This window comes from Arvicola amphibius, chromosome 9, assembly GCF_903992535.2.
Source record: "Arvicola amphibius chromosome 9, mArvAmp1.2, whole genome shotgun sequence".
Lineage (NCBI taxonomy): Eukaryota > Metazoa > Chordata > Mammalia > Rodentia > Cricetidae > Arvicola > Arvicola amphibius.
Genome location: NC_052055.2, coordinates 55008653 through 55027941, shown reverse-complemented (window position 1 = coordinate 55027941; position 19289 = coordinate 55008653). Strand labels below are relative to the sequence as shown.

Below are 19289 nucleotides of genomic sequence, written 5' to 3'. Positions count from 1 at the left end.
CAAGGACTAAAGTGATTTGGGAAAAAAAGAAAAACTTACCCCATTCATGGGAACTACACATAACTATCAGAGGATTTATCAAAAATCTTGATGCGTATGAGAGAGAAGAATGGTATACTCAAAATGCTGAAAGAAAATACGAAAACACAAACAAAGCAAAGATACTGTCTGTTAGCTGGGCATGGTGGTGCATGCCTCTAATTCCAGGACTAATTCCAGGTTGCTGAGACAGGAAGATGGTAAGTACAGCCTGGGCTGTAGAGATATTTAGATCAGCCCAATCTATCTATGTATCTATCTATGTATCTATCTATCTATATATATATACATATATATATATAATTTCTGAATATATAACCTTCAAAATGGAGAGTAGAAAGGATGGAGGGATAGAATGGAGGGTAGAAAGGATGGAGGGATAGAATGCAGAGGGAGGTACCAGTCTCCCATCTATAGAACAGCTACAAAGGCAGAACCTGTGGGTGGAACTTCTAGGTCAAGGACGAGATGATAAGTGTGACTGATTTCCGTCCCTTTCAGCTCTCAGCACAGTAACTGAACCTATCCCCTGCTCTGTGTATCTCCAGACAGGAGTACGTAATGACCTCCAGCAACGGTAGGTAGGTAAAAGAGAAAAAAAGGACCTGTATCCTGCACATATCCATCTTCATACCCTAGTTCCTGATTTCTGCTTCTGACCACACAGATTTAGAAAGAGAGGTTGGAGCCACTGCTCCATGGCTCCCTCCCTACTGCTCTAAAGACCCTCTCTTTGTAAGTAACCTGAGGTTTGTTATTCCCACTTTGCTTTTTTCTCCCCACCTCCACCCCCAGTTAGGAACTACATTTTAAAGATTAAGGCCGCACTCGGGAGGCAGAGGCAGGCGGATCTCTGTGAGTTCGAGACCAGCCTGGTCTACAAGAGCTAGTTCCAGGACAGGCTCCAAAGCCACAGAGAAACCCTGTCTCGAAAAACCAAAAATAAATAAATAAATAAATAAATAAATAAATAAATAAATAAAGATTAAGGCCTTGGAAAGGAATCACATATGAAAGAGAAACTAAATTCAGTTCATTCGGGGCTTGGCTCCAAAATGACCAAGCAAAGAAGAAACAATGGTGAATCCAAAAGGGGCCACATAGCCCATTTGCTGCACGAACTGCTCCTGATGTGGGTGTCATCATTCAGTATACCACGCAGGCTGTCGGCAAAGCAAGTGTCTCCAATGTTCATGCGCTTCCCCAGCTCCATGACTATAGAAGCTGTGCTCTTCTGAACCAGGTGGCGAGGAACCCAACTCTAGAGAGACAAAACACACCAAGCAAAGATTCAGATCTGCTGGTTATGCCCCACATCCTCTACCAAAGCCCATGAGAACAGCTGGAATCATAAAGGGGGAAGAAAACCTGTCTTCAGAGAAAAGTAAAATTTAATTTAATTAGAAAGGAAGGAAGAAAGGGAAGGAGGGAGGAAAGAAGGAAGAAAGGAAAGAAGGAAGGAAGGTAGGGAGGAAGGAAGGGAGGGAGGGAGGGAAGAAGGAAGAAAAGGAAGGAAGGAAGGAAGGAAGGAAGGAAGGAAGGAAGGAAAGAAGGAAGGAAGGAAGGAAGGAAGGAAGGAACTGAAAAGTCACCATACATATAACTGAAGAAAGGCTCGAGTTTAAACTGAAGTTTTTGCCTCAGGCTGATTCTCAACAGCAAAATAGCCAGGCAGTGGTGGAGCACACCTTCAATCGCCACATTGCGGGAGGCAGAGGCAGGAGAATCTCTGTGAGTTCGAAGCCAGCCTGGTCTACAAGAACTAATTCCAGGACAGGCTTGATAGCTACAGAGAAACCCTGTCTCAAGAAAAAAAAGACAGCAAAATAGTCTACAATAATTTTAAAAACAACCCCAACCTGGAGAGCTGGGGAAAGAAGAATCAAGTTTCCAGAGAAACCAGCCCTGCAAGACAGGCAGGTGAAAGCCACAAAACCCTATGAGAACACAAAGAGCTCAAAAAAAAAAACTAAAGGGCATGCTTGTGACAGGGGCTCTCAATTCTACTCTCTGTTTTCTATGTGATTTAAAAATCCAACACAGTTTTCCCATGCAACTGTGGTAACTATAGCTACTACATGCATAAGAAGCTACATGTAGTATGTGTGCATGTGTGTTCCTATGCGTGTATGTTTCACAATGTGTGTGTGTGTTTTACAATGTGTGCATTTCACACTGTGTATATGTGTATGTGTGTTTCACAATGAACTTGGAAGCTGTGCTTTCTGTTTTGAACACCTCTCACTCTGGCTGCCTGGTAAGTTCCATGTCCCCTTTCTCTTGAGATGCCCCACTGTGCCGTGTGCTGTGTGCTCCTTTCTCTCCCTCCATGACACATTAATCCAAGGTAGACACTGACCAACAATAGCCTAGTCAGACTCAACAAAAGAATTGAGAATCTGTTGAGTCATTTGGCATGCTGATGTTTCCATGATGCCTTAACTTTAGAAAGTCAACCTGTCCGACTCTTTCTTGGATCTATGAAAGAATTTGTGAGCATGCACACGTGCATGCGTGCGTGCGTGCGTGCGTGCACGGGGTGGGGAGCGGCAATGTCCAGTCCTGATACTTTTATTTATCATCTCCTTTGATTCTTACTACTGCTCTGAAAGTTGGTTTTGTGAAGACCCTAGACAGGCTAGGGGGAGTGGTTTTGGGTTTGTTTGAGACAGGGTCTCTCTATGTAGTCCTGGCTGTCCTGAAACTCCTTAATTCAAATCCAGAGATCCGCCTGCCTCTGCCTCCGAGTACTGGGATTGAAGGTGTGTTCCACCATACTCCTTAGGGCAGTTTGCTGATGGTTACCTGGGGATTGCCTAGCCTGTCGGCTAAGATTCCTGACCTTCCAACTGGGAACAATTCTCTTTACTGGTTCTAATTTCTCAGAGGCGACAATTGGTGCATCTCAATCCATACCCTATAGAACCCACATAATAAAAAAGAGATGATTTTTGTTAGAATTATGAATATGAAGAGGAGTCAACTTTGTAAGAAAACCCCATCCGAGACAGGTTTCTCTGTTGCTTTGGTGCCTGTACTGGAACTAGCTCTTGTAGACCAGGCTGGCTTCGAACTCATAGAGATCTGCCTGCCTCTGCATCCCAAGTGCTGGGATTAAAGGCCTGCGCCACCACCGCCCAGCCCAATTTTTCTTTTAAAAAGAAAACATCTTTAAGTTCCACTTTAACGACCTACTGAGTGTCTCCTCTGTGGAATTAAACATAACTCTAAAGAAAGCAGTGCTCAAAAGAACTACAGGAACCCCCCCCCCCATGCTTGTAGGGCAATCCTACTTATAGTAGTCCTGACACAGGTGAAGTCTGCTGCGGGTCTTTTCATCAGCTGCCGGTGCCTTTGGACTGCCACCACTTTCCTCCGAATCCTTATTGGACTGAGGTGGGGGTGGGGTTTTGAGTTATGCAATTTCTCACTATTTATCCTTCTATTTCCCTCTTTTCAAATGTCAATTAACTCCATGAAATCACAGCTATAATCTAGTTAGCTAGCAATCAACTATCACTATGTATCCAATTTTATAATTTAGAGTGTTCAGACAATGAGGAATATAAATTCCAAAGGCATATAAAAAATCCTTTCTATTTTTATTCTCCACATAGGCTGATACTTACAGTCTTATACTAGTTATGTTAAATGATCCTTTAAATGTTCTTAAAATTGACGTTTATGCAGAAATAAGCTGACCAAGGACCAAAGTTTAAACATAATTTTAGCTGGTCTTGAAGGAGCACATCTTTGACCCCAGCACTCTAGAGGTGGAGGCAGACAGAGTACAGGCCAGCCTGGTCTACATGCTGAGTTCCAGGCCATCTGAGGCGACATAGTGAGATCTTGTCTCAAACAAGCAATAAAAGACTTTAAAGTCAAATTTGAAGCAAGCTTTAGTAAAATACTGATCATGTGGATGGACTCTCTGACCAGGTCCATCTCTGGGTTTCCAGAAAATGGCCCTGAGTCATTGTTTGCAGGGGCTTAAAGTATTTCCCATCAAGTCCAATCAGGAGCAAGCATACATCCTGACTTACCTCCAGCCTGTGAAACTCCCACCCACGAGTGATCAAGCACATCTGGTCAAACAAACTAGTTTAGCGGTGTGAAAATATGTCTTGTTATCTTCCATAAACAACAGCCTTCAGCATTTCAGGAACTGTCTGTCCTTGGGCAAGGGGCTTATAGATCAGAGGCATTTTTGTTTCATGGATCTCTAAGGCATACTAATTAAAACTTAAAATGTAACTTTGGCTTACAATTGATTCACTATGGGCACAAACACAGGGCTAGAAATTTGAATCCCAAAGTTTGGTGAAATATTTTATTTTAAAAATAGCCTCTTGGGGATGCACAGATGGTTCAGAGGTTAAGAGCACATGTGACTTTCTGAAGAATGTAAGAAATATTAAATGAGCATTTTTATAAAATACTATAGAACTGGGGGCTGGAGAGCTGCCTCAGAAGTTAAGAGCATTCACTGGCTGCTCTTCCATAGGCTCTAAGTTCAATTCCCAGCAACCACATGGTGGTTTACAACCATCTGTAATGAGATCTGGTGCCTTCTTCTGACCTGCAGAAATAATACATGCAGGAAGAACATTGTATGCATTATAAATAAATAAGGCTTTTTAAAAATACTATAAAACTTTATGAGGGCTGGAGAGATGGCTCAGAGGTTAAGAGGATTGCCTGCTCTTCCAAAGGTCCTGAGTTCAATTCCCAGCAACCACATGGTGGCTCACAACCATCTGTAATGGGGTCTGGTGCCCTCTTCTGGCCTGCAGGTATACACACAGACAGAATACTGTATACATAATAAATAAATATTTAAAAAAACTTTATGATAAGGAATCCAGAGCTTTTTGTCTCTTAAACCTTGGGAAATTTTTATGCAAATGCTTTAATCTACCCTAACCTGATCAAACAGTTTTCTACACTAAGGGCTGTTCTACTCTCAGGTCAAAGTGGCTGGCCCTTCCTCCCTTCTTTAGCACTGACCTTCTGAAACCAGACAAGACCTGAGAGATTCAACCCCACCCACTGTGGAAAAGACATAGGCACCACCGGAGTTAGAATTAAACCAAGTCTATGCACTTCCTGTGTCTCTGTGTTCACTCTTGGGAGTGTTAGGGTTAAAGTTAACCTGTAAGCCCCACTTGCCCAAGGACAGATAATTTCCTGGAATGCTGGGGGCTGTTCTTCAGGTAAGATAACAGGTCCTATGTTTTTCCTTCAGGAAGAGGTTGGTTGCCCCAGCTGCATAGGCTGAGTTTGATCACACATAGGCAGAAGGTACATAGGCAGGAACTGTATCAGAATGTATGCATGCCCTCCCCATTGGGCGAAGTTGGGGAGCCATTGGCCTGATGGGTTTTGCCATGATGACCGCCTGACCATTCTCTGGGGACCCCAGGGATGCACCCGGCCAGGGCCCATCTTCCTGGCCAGTACTAAATAAAGCTTGCTTTAATGGGACACTCATGGGTTTGATCTTCCTCCTCACATTTTCAGGTAAAGTTTAATCTCGTCCAGACATTTCAGTAGGAGGGGCAGCCTCTTTTTTTGCCACCCCAAACTGAAAGAACCCCAGGTTCAGTTCCCATCGTTTACAAGGGGACTCACAACTGTTTGTAATTCCAATCCCAGAGGATCCGACACCCTGTTCTCAATCACTCAGACGTGCGTGTGCTACACAGACATTCGTGAAGGCAAAACATGCATACACATTAAAATATTTTTTAAGTTCAAAATAAAAATTAGTAAAAATCAAAACAAAAACAACAAAAACTTCCCAATTCTAAAATAAATTTTTCCTCTAATTTTTAAAATAAATATGTGAGAAGGGTTAGGGTTTTTTTTTGTTGTTGTTGTTTTTTTTTTTTTTTTTTGGTTTTTCGAGACAGGGTTTCTCTGTGGCTTTAGAGCCTGTCCTGGAACTAGCTCTTGTAGACCAGGCTGGTCTCGAACTCACAGAGATCCGCCTGCCTCTGCCTCCCGAGTGCTGGGATTAAAGGCGTGCGCCACCATCGCCCGGCAAGGGTTAGGGTTTTTATTAGTATTTTCATTGTGATTAGCTTTTCTCAAAAATACTTCTGATGCCCATGTTAGAAATAAGCTCAGAACCACAAAGAAAGAGACCACCATCCTAACTGAAGGTAAGGTAAAACTTTACTCTGGATCAGTAGGGCGAACCAGGTGGTAAGAGCAAGTACGCCAGGAGCAGAGCTGAAGTGTGCTAGGACTCTGTTCTATTGTGAGTTGTGCGTGTGTCTTAACCTGATTGGTTGGAGTCCAACTCCACGGCCTTTTGTGATTGGCTAATCTTAAAAGACTAAATGCACAGGAAATGGAATTGGTTTATTGTTCCTACGAGAAAGGGATCATAGCTCTGCCTCAAGCGTCTGGAATGCAGCAGGCACAAAAGCTTTCGTGGGTGGGGGAGGATAAAATATTTACATAAATGTTTTTCAGTTGCGGAAGGTGGGGGGGGAGGCTTGTAAAAAGATTTCCATTTCTGTCCTAAAGGTAAGTTTTAAAGTGTTCTTGCTAGAAAAGATTCAGATAGAATGTTTCCAATACCTAGGAAGTAACACACTGTGGCAGACAGTTGCGAACAGTCAAGGTAAGTAAACTCACGTCTCTGAGCGTTATCAGCCTCACCCTACTCACCCAGGAGACGTCTCTGCACTTGATGAAGGACCAAAGGACACATTTATTACAGTGCCTGGCACTGCTTCCGCTTTGGGCAGTTCGCCTGACTTCTACTGCAAGTGAACCTTCAGCTGTATTTCACAGCTGGTGAACGTCCACGAACGAAAGCCTCTGCGGTAAGCCTAGGTCTGCCTGCATCCATGGCTAGATGTGTTCTGTACCCTACTGTAGATTTGGGGATGAGCTCCCCTCCCCCCAAAAAAGGTAGTGCTCTCCAGCAAGGGAAACTTCCAGGATCCAAGTCTCTCTAGATAATTAGCTATTCACTTAGATTTAAATAAATTGATGGTACTGAAAGTCTCCCGTGATCAAATGTAACAGAGTCTCCTTCTGGGAGGCCTTGATAGAGTAGAAAGGATGCTTGCTTCCATCTTCAAAGTGAGCAATGCAAGGGTGCCAAAAATTCAGCAGAGGCCTCTCAGGTGACAATCGCTGGCTTCCTGGGAACTGGGATTTTGAGTTGTGGAATTTTCCATCCATCTTTTTTTTTTTCCATAGTCTTTGCCTTCAAGTGCCAATTGGTTCCTCTCAAGTCAGTGCAAATCAGGTTTTTAAAACTGGCATCAGACATAAGCATTATTTTATCCATTCAGTTTCATCTTAAGGAAATAAAGGAGCACTTTTATTTTCTGATGAAATAAAATATAAATAAATTAAAATTAAAATAAATTAAATATAAAGCTGACCCCATCCCAGCCCCACTCCCAAGACTGGGCAGATTTCACTAGAGTTTTCCTCTCAGCGTATGTGTGAATGGGGCTTTATTAGAGTGTAGATCTGCAGAGCCTTTCTCTAGGACATCCCATACTATTGTGTGTAAATATGTAACAAATTCGAGTTTATTGCTTTATGAAGCCTTAGGTACCATAATAATGCCAAGAGCACACGTATTGAATAAACGGATACTTTGTTGACATTTGTAGTACATCCTTGACCAAAGAACTTTTACAGAATGTGGCTTTTTCTGACCGTAAATGCAGCTGGGCCCAAACGTCAGTGCATGGTTACTGTAGATGAAGTAATCACATCTGTCTCTAGGTTGCTACTGATCGAAGGCAGGTGTAGGCTATCTACCCCTCACCAGCAGGCTCCTCTCTCTTGCGGAAGGAAGTGTGCCGAGCTCAGCACACCCCTCCCTATCTGACAGAATCCAGTTGAGTCACAGAATTCCTATGTGGGAAGGAGGAAGGAAATGCGGGCACGGAAACCGAGGTGTGGGTCAGCCCAGTGCACTTACAGAGAGTCGTCTATGAGGCTAGAGTAACCCCTTGTCTTCCTGGAGACAGCCCACCACCCTGTCTGCCAGGGGAGGCTTGTGGGAGGGGCTTGGGAAACAGCGGGGTGGGAGCGTCGCTCACCCTCCTCCTTCTCTCTCCACACTCAATCCACTCTCCTAGCTTGAAGACTGAAGTCCTTAAATAGCAACAGCAACACTGGGCAAAAAGAGAGGGGTGTGAGAACAATGCTCACCGTACAAAAAAGGCAGGCTCGGCTATGCTAGCCAAACGCAGCTCTCGCGTCTAACCTCCTGAGCCAACACTCTCTCATCAGGAGGGCTCATGGCTCCAAGTCAGAAGTAAACAAACCATGGCGAGGTCTGTCTGCAGGCAAGTGGAGACAAGGCGCAAGCGAGAGCTAGGTGTGTGAGGGAGGTGATAAAGCGGACATACTTTCTGGATTAATTCATACGGAGGGAAATGCACGGACCTGAGCAAGGGTTTAACCCCTCTCTGGCGGCAGGGTCAAATGCACGTGTCTGCAAGTGTGGCACCGTCTCCCACCGTTGACCACTCTGGACTTGAACACTTCTTTTGTCCTGGCACTTGGATTTGTTTCAAGACTTGGTAGACACACCATTGCTTTCACATACAAAAAGGCACACAGTTAAGCATCTGTCATTATTTTTAAAAATGGGTTGATTGAGAGTCAAGGAAGTCATAATCTGTAGTAACTCAGTTCCAGATTACACCAAAACATATCATTGAGCTCACAGCTGGGGACCATTTCTGGAGCCTGAGAGGAGGTAGGTGGCCTTGTCACACATGAAGCTGAAAAGGACCTAAGTTCAATTGCATACAGGGCGGCAAGAATGTGTTTTCTCGGCATCATTGCTGCTGCTGCTGCTGCTGCTGCTGCTGGTGGTGGTGGTGGTGGTGGTGGTGGTGGTGGTGGTGGTGGTGGTGGTGGTGGTGGTGGTGGTGGCGGCGGTGGCGGTGGTGGTGGTCTCATGTCGGTGTGCCCATCAGCCTTGCTGATTCCACCACCTTCCCCTTGTCTCCGACAGCCCCCTGTTCATCACAACCCGATTTGGTCCTGGAGAAACATAATGGCTTAAAGGAAAGAGCTGTGGAGGTTTTGAGGAGTTTTTATTAACTTTGCCGTCAGCATTTGCTGAAACAAATATTTTAAGGACAATGGGAGGAAAGAGGAGAAAGCAGGGGAAATTGGTTTCCTACGTTTTCTCCAGATGAGTTCAAAGGTCTTGAAGGGTCAGCATATATTCTGCTCCGTGTAAGAGTGATGGTGGTGGATGGATTTCGCTCATCACTAGAAAAGGGGTGTAGGAAGGGGCAGAGAAAGCCTAAGTCCCTAGCGTGCACAATGGGACACAAAGATTCCCTAAATCTGTAGAACCAGGGTGAACTCTAAAACGTTTAAAAGCAGTTTGAGCTGGTTTAAACTACGAGTTTCAGATGTATGAGCTGAGATTCAGAGGTGGGAGACAAAAAACCTGAACGCTAGAACAATTATGAAAAAATAACCGCTAAAAACATTTTCTGTGTTTTTACATTTATGTGTTTATGTGTACAGGCACATGCATGCCACGGCACACAGGAAGACCGTCAGCCACAGTCTGTGAGAGTCAGCTCGCTCCTTCTACCGCGTGGTTCCAGAGGTCAAGCTCGGGGCATCAGCCTGCTTGCCTGCACCCTTACCGAGTGAGCCGTCTCATTGGCTCCATCATTAAAAAATGAGCAGGGAAAAGCAACAATGTAAATGCTACCTATTAGGCTTGGCTAGCTGTGTTGCCTGGAGCAAGTGACCTCAGCTCCGTGCACCTCAACTCCATCACGCGTAAACTTGAGATAACAAAAAGCTTGCTAAGAAAATCAAACCAGTTACTACTTAGGAAGCACCTAGAATAGAACCCGGAAACAAGTGTCCAGTGAAAACCCTCCATGCTATTGCTGCTCCTCTTGCCGCCACTAAATAATTCACACAGGTCTTTGTCAAACAAGCATCTTGCTGACGAACTGGCTTGCTACAGTGGCGTGAGTGCCAGCGCACAACGGGACCTTGGACGGGAGTTTCCCGGGACCCTGGACAGCAGCTTCCCTCGCAGGCAGGCCGAGGAGGGGGCCGGGGAGAGTCCTGTCTCCATGGCAAAAGTTACTCATTTTCAAAAACACTTAAGTATCTATATTCATGTCCTACTAAAACACTCCAAGAATGAAAGTCCAGCCTTCAGAGTCCCCGCTTTGGGTTTTGGAACCCTTGAGTAAGACTCTCACATGCTCATCTCTCTGTCCCGTGTGAAAGCAATGTCACCAAGATTGCAAAAGACAAACTGTATCCGAGCTCACCTTTGCCGTGGGACTTTCACAGCATATCACGAATTCCTTGAAAGCACACGGCTTCGCAATTCTGCACAATTTTCTTAACATCGCTGGGGAGAAAAAGGTCATTCCTGATTTCTTTCATGAATTTTGAATTGACCATGGAAATAGAGCCACGTGGCCAGAATATTCATGAGGGGGGATGTATAAAGAAGAATGAGCCCTGAGCTCGGAGGTTTGGGTTCCAGCTTGGCTTTCCTGTGGGCACTTCACATGGCTTGGTCTGGGCAAATCATTTCCACTTCCTGGCAGTCAGTTCCTTTTCCTGTGAAATGCACATTTGAGGACCTCTTCCCTCGAATTCCATAATTCAAACTGCTGTGCATTGGTTTTCATGAATCCATGAGTCATTAAAACCTGGCAGATTTCATAAGATTATCTAATAAGCAAAATGTCTCATAAGCATTCAAGAGAACTTGGATCCGATTCCCAAAACATTACAAACTCTGTTTGGGCAAAGACTTCAAACTTAAGAAAATATGTGCCTTGCTTCTACAACAGTGTGAGGCGGTGAGTAGCATTTTCTCTCACGGGCACGAGCTCACTCTTTTGGGGTGTTCAGCAGAGAAGGGCATCACCTTTTTCAAAACGAAAGCAAAGCCGAGGAGCACACTACATCTGAGTAACACTTTCAGTGTTTTATGTCTTTTTTTTGGTAACAGTTTTAGCTATATCGCCCCCTCGTTTTCCACTTGGTCAATGTAATCACCTCGCAAAATCATCCAGGCCCAGGAATTATCATGTTATATTTTTATTGTTCCCAGTTTTCAAATGGCTAGAAATAAGATAACATGCTTTTACTTAGCACTGACATTTCTCAAATATGGGTCTGACCGGATCTAGGGGCGGCCTTTGTACTGCAGTCCTGGGCATGGTGCCACCAGCCTGCATGTTACAGAAAGGCAAATCTGTCTCACTCACGTGTTGAGCACAGAAAGCTCTCCTGCCAACCATCAAGCCACTCTCTGAGGCTAAGGACAGCACTCTTAAAGGGCCTCTCTGGAAAAATCGAGTTTCTAGACATGAGCGAGTATATCGACAGCTGAGTCCACCCCTGCCTTCCAGGGCCTGAGCTTTCCCATCATTAATGTTTTTCCGGGAACTCAGCGGCCACTTTGGGAAGGCTGTGGAGAGCATGCTCGCCAGCAAGTCTCCTTGTATTTACTTGGGAGCTGAGAGCCGAGAGGCAGACCCCCAAAGAGTAAACAAAACAACCACAAAAAAGCACAACTACACAGCAGTTCACATGGCTACACTGTTTCTTTATGCCAGTTCTTGAGACGAACACTGTCACTTTTTCTCTGGCTACGGAAATGAAATAAACACAGATCTGTATAGTGAGTCATTTGTATTGAGAGTAGAAGACATCAGACATCGTAGTTACACGTGCATCATGGCAACGTCTGGGCTACCGGTATCAAGAAGCAATCTGCTATGTTGGACAAAGGTTTTTCTAAGCAGTCACAGCCCCAATTCCCAAAAGGTTATGTCAAGGGAAGCAATTCTTGGCATGTGACTGTGGAGGGCCAGGCACAGTGGGGTGGTAACAAGTCTTCCAACTATCAGGTAGAGCTTGGCTTTTGGTGTTTTCACCCAACGATCAAACGCAGCAAAGAAGCAAGGTTGAGGATGAAGTTTCCCTTGAAATGCCTCTACGATCCACCATAGTACTTAAAACAACGGGAGAGGTGCCTCCCTCCAAGCACTGGAGGCCATAAGACTTGGCAGGAGAAACAGTGGCTGCTACTAGAAACCCAAACTGGATAGAGAGTTCAGATCACTTGGACCCAAGAGTGAAGCACAGCAAACTGCGGACACAGAATCATCAAGGAGCATGGGAGTCTGGAGTGGGGAGACATGCAATGTCCATCATGGAGACTGTCGCAGAACTGTGTTAGGAGTCTGAAGGCGAGAGGTCTCCAAAATCTAGTAACACATTGAGCACCCACCTCCCCCGCCCTCCCCCCCCCCCTCGTATCCACCATAACCAGGGACAAACTATGGAGACAGGGAATGGAATTTTAGGATGTGTAGTGTGACTTCCTGCAGTCCTGAGGCACTGGGGAAAGGTGATGGGTGGATGAGCCCTGCATATGGCCACAGGGCCTCAGGCAGAGAAAATCCTGCCTAGATCAACTGATCAGGCAAAGCACCAGAATATCAGCCTTGGAAATCAGACGGGGGCTTCGGGCAAAGAGTGGCTTTCCTGGTCTGCTCTCCATTGCTGTCATAAACACCAAGGCCAAAGGAAACTTGAGTGAGAGCGGGTTGGTCTGGTTTCCATGTCCACTCCCGGACCATCACGGAGGGAAGTGAGGGCAGGAACTCAAGCAGGGGTAGAGGCAGGAAGAGAGAGAGAGAGAGAGAGAGAGAGAGAGAGAGAGAGAGAGAGAGGGAGAAAAGAAGGGAAATCAGGTATGCATAAGAGACAGGAACTAAAGCCCCAACCAGGAGAAAACACTGGTGGTGGGATGGTGGCACAATATCTTCTAGTTCATTATTTTGCTCATTTTATTATCTTACTTTTAAGGATTTTTTTGTATTTACACTTTTATACTTTAATTTTACATTTGTTGTGCTATAACTTGAATCTCACTGGCTTTTCTTTCATCTTTCCTTGCTCTGACCCCTGACACATGTTTTCTCTACTTCTCATTCCTCTCGCACCTAACTTCCTTTCATTCTTTCTTTGTCCCTCATTTCCCCCTCTCTAACTCCCTCGTGCTGACACTACTTAAAACTGATACCCCTGACTCTAAAATACTACAGCAGATTTGGCCCTCAGAGGCCACCATGAGGTGTTGGCCCACGTGGATGTTAAGAATCAAACTCTGATTTGATACCCCAACTAGGTAAGTGGTGCCGCTGTCTCTGTGCCTGAGAGGGCACAAGTGTCTTCTCCAGTGGTTAGCTCTAGGACAACTGTCAAAGCACTGTGTTTATTTCAGCTGGCTTCCATGAAACCTAAGTCCAGGAAAAGACAATTTATGGGGAAGATGCACACAAAATAAAACAGAAAAAGAGTGGAGAAAGAGAAAAAAAAACCTAAAGGCTGGAGAGCACACACATCCCAACAGATAGGTAAAATACAACAAAGGGACACAAAGCCATCAGACACACTCCACTATAATACACACAAGTTAACAACATCTCAGAAAACAGCAGTAACAATTCCCAGCAACCACATGGTGGCTCACAACCATCTGTAATGAGATCTGGTGCCCTCTTCTGGCCTGCAGACATACACACAGAATATTGTATACATAATAAATAAATATTTTTAAAAAAAGAAAACAACAGTAAAAGAAAACTAAAAGCCAGAAAGATTCCTCAGAGCCTCGTTTTTAAAAGATCAATGTCTGTATATCAAGTAAGCAAATGAAGGAAGAAAATCAGCTCAGAAGCTATGTGAGACAGTTGCAAAATCAGTTCAGTGCCTGCATAAGAAAGACACCGAAGTAGATGAAATGATCAAGAACTTGAAAGATTTTAAAATGTGAAGGAAAAAAAAAAGGAAATGGAAATGCTGAAAAAGAAATTCTACAATTGAAAAAGAAACAAAACCATCAGCAGAAAACATCACCAACAAAAAAGATCCAGTAGAAGAGCAAATACAAAGAGGGGGTGAAATAAAACCGTGGCACCCACAGCAGAATAAAGAAAACATGCAATGAACACGACCAACTCTCACAAGAACTCTGAGATGCACTGACGAGACCAAAGGATCCACGGGGTAGGTGTTGGAGAGATGGCTCAGCACTTAATAAACACTGACCTGAGTTTGATTCCCAGCACCCACATGGTGTCTGACAACTCCATTTCCAGGGGACACTCCATCTGGTCTCTGAGGGCACTAAGTATGCACATGGTATGCTGACATGCATACAGGTGAAGCACTTATACACAGAAAATAAAAGTTAAATTAAAAAAAAATGTTTTTAAAAGAATTCCGAAAGTAGAAAGAAGATTGCGATAAAAGATAAAGGCACAGAGGATTGAGTCAATAAAATTATAGGCAAGAATCTCCCAGCCCTAGAGGAGAAAGGGGGGCATCCAACTACAAGAGGCATGGAGAGCTCTGGGCGCCATACTCAAAGAAGATGCCTTCCATTGCATATCACAGTCAAGATCTTAACAGTACAGTTCCAAGAACGATGCTAAAAGCGGCGAAGGAAAAAGTAACTCACATACAGAGGAAGAGCCATGAGGATGACGTCAGACTCGTTAGTTTCGCCCATAAGAAATTAGGGAAGAATATATTTCATAAGATAAATAACTGGAAGAGAGCCAAATGGAACCAGTTATACCCAACAAGAGAAGAGATTATTAATACTAACCAAGGAAGAAAAGGAGACCAACCAGATCAACAACCAACAAAGCAGAAAATATGCACCCATCTCAGTAATAATCCTAAATACAAATGCGGTTACTTTACCAATTCAAATATGCAGAATAAATGACTGGTTTATAAAACATGGTCCGGGGCCAGTGGGCTGATTCATTGTGTAGAAGTGCATGTTGCCAGGCCTGAATACCCGAGTTCAGTTCACAGAATCCACACTGTAGATGGAAGGAACTGATCCTGCAAGTTATACTCTGACCTCCACATGCGACCCAAGTCACATACACGCCCACACACAGACACGCCCAAAGAAATGAAAAAGAAAATTTTAAATAAAATCCAATTACCTGCTATCTCCAAAGGAATCTCACATTTTTTACCAAAGACACCAAAAAAAAAAAAAAAAAGGTCAAAAATTGGCAGTTGATCTACCCAGTGAATGGAGCATACTGGCGTCCTGGTTCTCCTGACTGATAAAACAAACTTCAAACTAAAACTGGTCAAGAGAGAAAAGACGGTCACCTCATTATACACCGAAAAGTTAGAGCCACTGTAAATGTGTACTCCTTGACTCTTAGGGCTGCCAGTTTCATGAAACAAATGTTAAAAGGCATAAAATACCCCATGATTCTGATACAATAGTAGCGGAAGATGTCACAACCTCATCTTCCTATGTAGATAAGTCTTCCAAACTAAGAATTAGTAAATAATAATAATAATAATAAAACTTTAGAACCAAATAATACCACAGATCAATGGGCTTCACAGACATCTAACAGATATTTTACTTAATAAATAGGGAATACATATTCTTTTCAGTAGCACAGGGAACGCTCTTCAAAATCACACCATAGGCTGAGAAACAAGGCTTAGCAAATAAAGAAGTAATTCTTTGTATCCTAACAGACAATACATAATGAGTGTATAAATCGATACCAAGAGAAACTCAGAACCTACATAAATACTTGGAAACAGAACAATCCACTTTTGAATGAACAAATGGGTCATTGAAGAAGTAAGAGAGGAAATTTAAAAATTCCTAGAATCAAATGAATTGGAATGCAGTCTAGCAGAACCTCTGATAGACAGCCTAGGCAGTCCTGGGAGAAAAATTCAAAGCTACAAGTGTCATGTTAAAAAAAATCAGAGAGATGTCAAAGAAATAACCTTCTGATGAGCCTCAACTCAACTGCATCAGACTGAAAAGAATAATAAGATTTGGGGCAGATATTAATGAGAAACAGATCCAGAACAATACAAGATTAATCAATAAAGTGTTAGGTTTTAGAAAAGATTAACAAGATCAACAAATGTCTGGCCAAACTAACCGAAAGGATGAGAAGACCAAAGTTAATTAAATTAAAGATGAAAGGGACCTGTTACAGAGGCTCCAGGCATATCCCAAATCGCTGCGAAGCCTTTGAATACTTATATTCCCAAAAGCTGAAAGCCTAGAGGAAATTGATTAATTTCTAAATGTATATCTAGCAAATTAAATTCAGACAACATAAACGATTTCATCAGCTCCATAACAAGCAGTGAGACTGAAAGATTAAATTCGTTAAAAATCCCCCCATAGAAAGAAAATGTCCAAATGTCCAAGGTCAGATGAATTCACTGCTGGCCAAACTCTGGCAGAAGATCTAATACCAACCATTCTCAAACCGTTCCACAAAATAAAAACAAAAAACTAAACTCGTTCTGTGAAGCCAGTATTACACTGACACTGCCCTGGCTAATGATGCCATCTTGACACAAGCTAAAGTCATCTGCGAGGAGGAAGCCTTGATTTTAAAACTGTTTCCATAATATCAGGCTGTAGGCAAGCCTATAGAGCATTTTCATAATTAGTGGTTGATGAGAAAGGGCCCAACCCAATGTGTGTGGGTGGAAGGGCAGGGAAAAAAGACACACTGGGCTGGTGGTCCCAAGTTCTGCAAGAAGAAGAAGAAGAGGAGGAGGAGGAGGAGGAGGAGACCAAGCAAGTCATAAGGAACAAAGTAGTAAGCAGCACCTCTCCATGGCCTCTGGCCTCTGTATCAGCTCCTACCTTTGGGTACTTGCCTAGTTTGAATCTGTCTCAGCATCCCACAAAAGACTATGATGCAGAACATGCAAAGCTGCAGAACATGAATAGCCAAATAAACCTCTCCCAGTTTTCCTCTCCCGGTTGCTTTCGGTCATGGTGTTTCATCACAGCAGCAGAAAAGTAACTAAGAAAGAAACAAAAACCAGGAAAAGACACAGCAAAAAAGAAAGAAAACTATAGACCAATTTCCCAATGAATAGGGCTGCAAAGCTTCTCGACAAAATGCTTACAAAACAAATCCAAACTATAATAAAATTATATGTGATGGCCAAGTTAATTTCATCACAGCGATGTAAGACTGGTTCAACATACACAGATCAATAAATAATGTATCATTTTAATCTACCTAAGTACATTAATCATGATCATCTCTATAAATGCAAAAAAAATTTGACAAAGTTTGACATGCTATCATGATAGAAGTCTAAAGAAAATAGGAATAAATGGAACATGACTGAACATAATCAAGCAGTATACAAAACAAAACAAAAAAACCATAGCCAACATCATACTAAGTGGGGGAAAACTGAGAGCACTTCCTCTAACATCTAGGACAAGATAAAGGTGCATACTCCAGTATTATTCAAAACAGTGCTCACAATAGGCCAACAAAAGGAGATCAAGGGAATACAAATTGGAAAAGAAAAAGTCAAACTCTTACTATTTGCTGATGATACAATAGTTTACATACGCGACCCCAAACATTCTACCAAGGAACTTCTACAACTCATAAACACCTTCAGTAATGCAGCAGGATAAAAGATTAACTAAAAAAAAATCAGTAGTCCTCTTGTACAGGATGATAAATGGGCTGAGAATGAAATCATAGAAACCTCGCCCTTCACAATAGCCACAAATAACACCAAGTATCTGGAGTAACCCTAACCAAACAAGTGGCAGACCTGTATGACAGGAACTTTAAATCTTGCCAAAAAGAAATTGCAAGAGACACCAGAAAATGGAAAGAACTCCCATGCCCTTGGGTAGGTAGAATTAACATAGGAAAAATGACAATCTTACCTATAAAAGCAATCTACAGATTCAATGCAATGTTTATCAAAATCCCAGCAAAATTCTTCACAGACCTCAAAAGACCAATACTCAACTTCATATGGAAAAGCAAAAAATCTAGGATAGTCAAAATAATCCTGTACAATAAAGAAACTTCTGGCGGCATCACAATCTCTGACTTCAAATTCTACTACTGTAGTGAGGAGCTGCGGGCCGCAGCTCTCAGAAGAAGAAACATAATGGTCAATAGTTAAATTTGATTTGGTTTTTAGTATTCAACATCCTTAACCAAAAGGAAAATCCAAATTAAAAGTACTTTGAAATTCCAAATCACCTTAATCAAAATGACTAGTATAAACTGAAAACATGGCCACTCCACGGTACGATTAAGGGGAAGGTTTTTATGGTTGATATGAGAGAGAACAGCCAGAGGCATCTGGAAGAGTCCAGAGCAAAGAGAAAGAAAGAACTTGATTGAACATAGCCAGCAGACTGGAGCCCGGGTCACAAGAGAAAGGAGGGTGAAATTGGAAGCTTTCTGTCCCAACTGTCCAGTCTCAAATAACCCAAACAGTGGCTAAATGTGAATTATAAATTTTTGGCCAATAGCTCAGGTTTGATACTAGCTAACTCTTACACTTAAATTAACCCATATTCTTAATTATGCTTCGCCACATGAGGGTACCTTTATTAGCATGACACATTCAACTCCTACTCCCTCTGTGTCTGGCTGGTGACTCCTGACTCCGCCCTTCTCTGTTTGGTCACCCTGCCTATACTTCCTCCATGGCTACTGGCCAATCAGCATTTTATTATACCAATTCAAGTGACAAATCTTCACACTGTACAAGAGAATTATCCCATAACAGGGGAGGAGGATGCAGAGGAAAAGAGCACAGTGAAAATAGCAGGGGTTCTGAGGAGAACATGGAGCTAAGGAGTAGGGAAGCCCATGAGCTGGGGAAGTTTAGAGCGAGCAGGGCTAGCATGCCAGCAAGAACTTTGAAATGTGTTAGCAGCTATTTTGTGAAACTGAGGTGTCCTGGAGACCAGCATGCACTCTGGTGTGCTAACAGGCACCATGGTAACCAAATGACCCTGTTGCCAGGGATAAGGGAAATGATTCCTTCTTGTAGACGGGAACCGGCTCCACAAGTTTCTGGAGAATACTGGCTTTTATCCAACCACCAGAAATGGGGTGAGCCCATTTCTGGGTATTTGGACTGCCATTTGGAGTCTGGGGAACTGGAGTCTCCACTGAACTACAACTATCAAAAAAGATAATGAAATCTCGTGAAGACATGGGTTAAAATATAAACTGATACAGCCACTATGGAAATCAGTACTTGTAGATATTTCTCATAAAACTACCACATGATCTATTTATAGCACCCTTTGGCGTATGCCTAAAAGATATCCTCTGACACAGAGTCTTGCACATGCATGGTTTATCTTTGCTCCATTCATAACA

The 19289-nt window shown here is 43.1% G+C and overlaps 1 long non-coding RNA gene across 1 annotated transcript in view; it reads right to left on the bottom strand.

The window, feature by feature from the left end:
• Positions 1–1039: 1039 nt before the first annotated feature.
• LOC119822744 overlaps positions 1040–19289 on the bottom strand; it is a 32679-nt gene continuing 14429 nt past the window's right edge. The window contains exons 2-3 of the long non-coding RNA XR_005286838.1: positions 7027–7388; positions 1040–1300 (exon numbers count right to left, since the gene is read on the bottom strand). This is a non-coding gene — a long non-coding RNA (uncharacterized LOC119822744). The remainder of the gene's footprint in view (positions 1301–7026; positions 7389–19289) is intronic.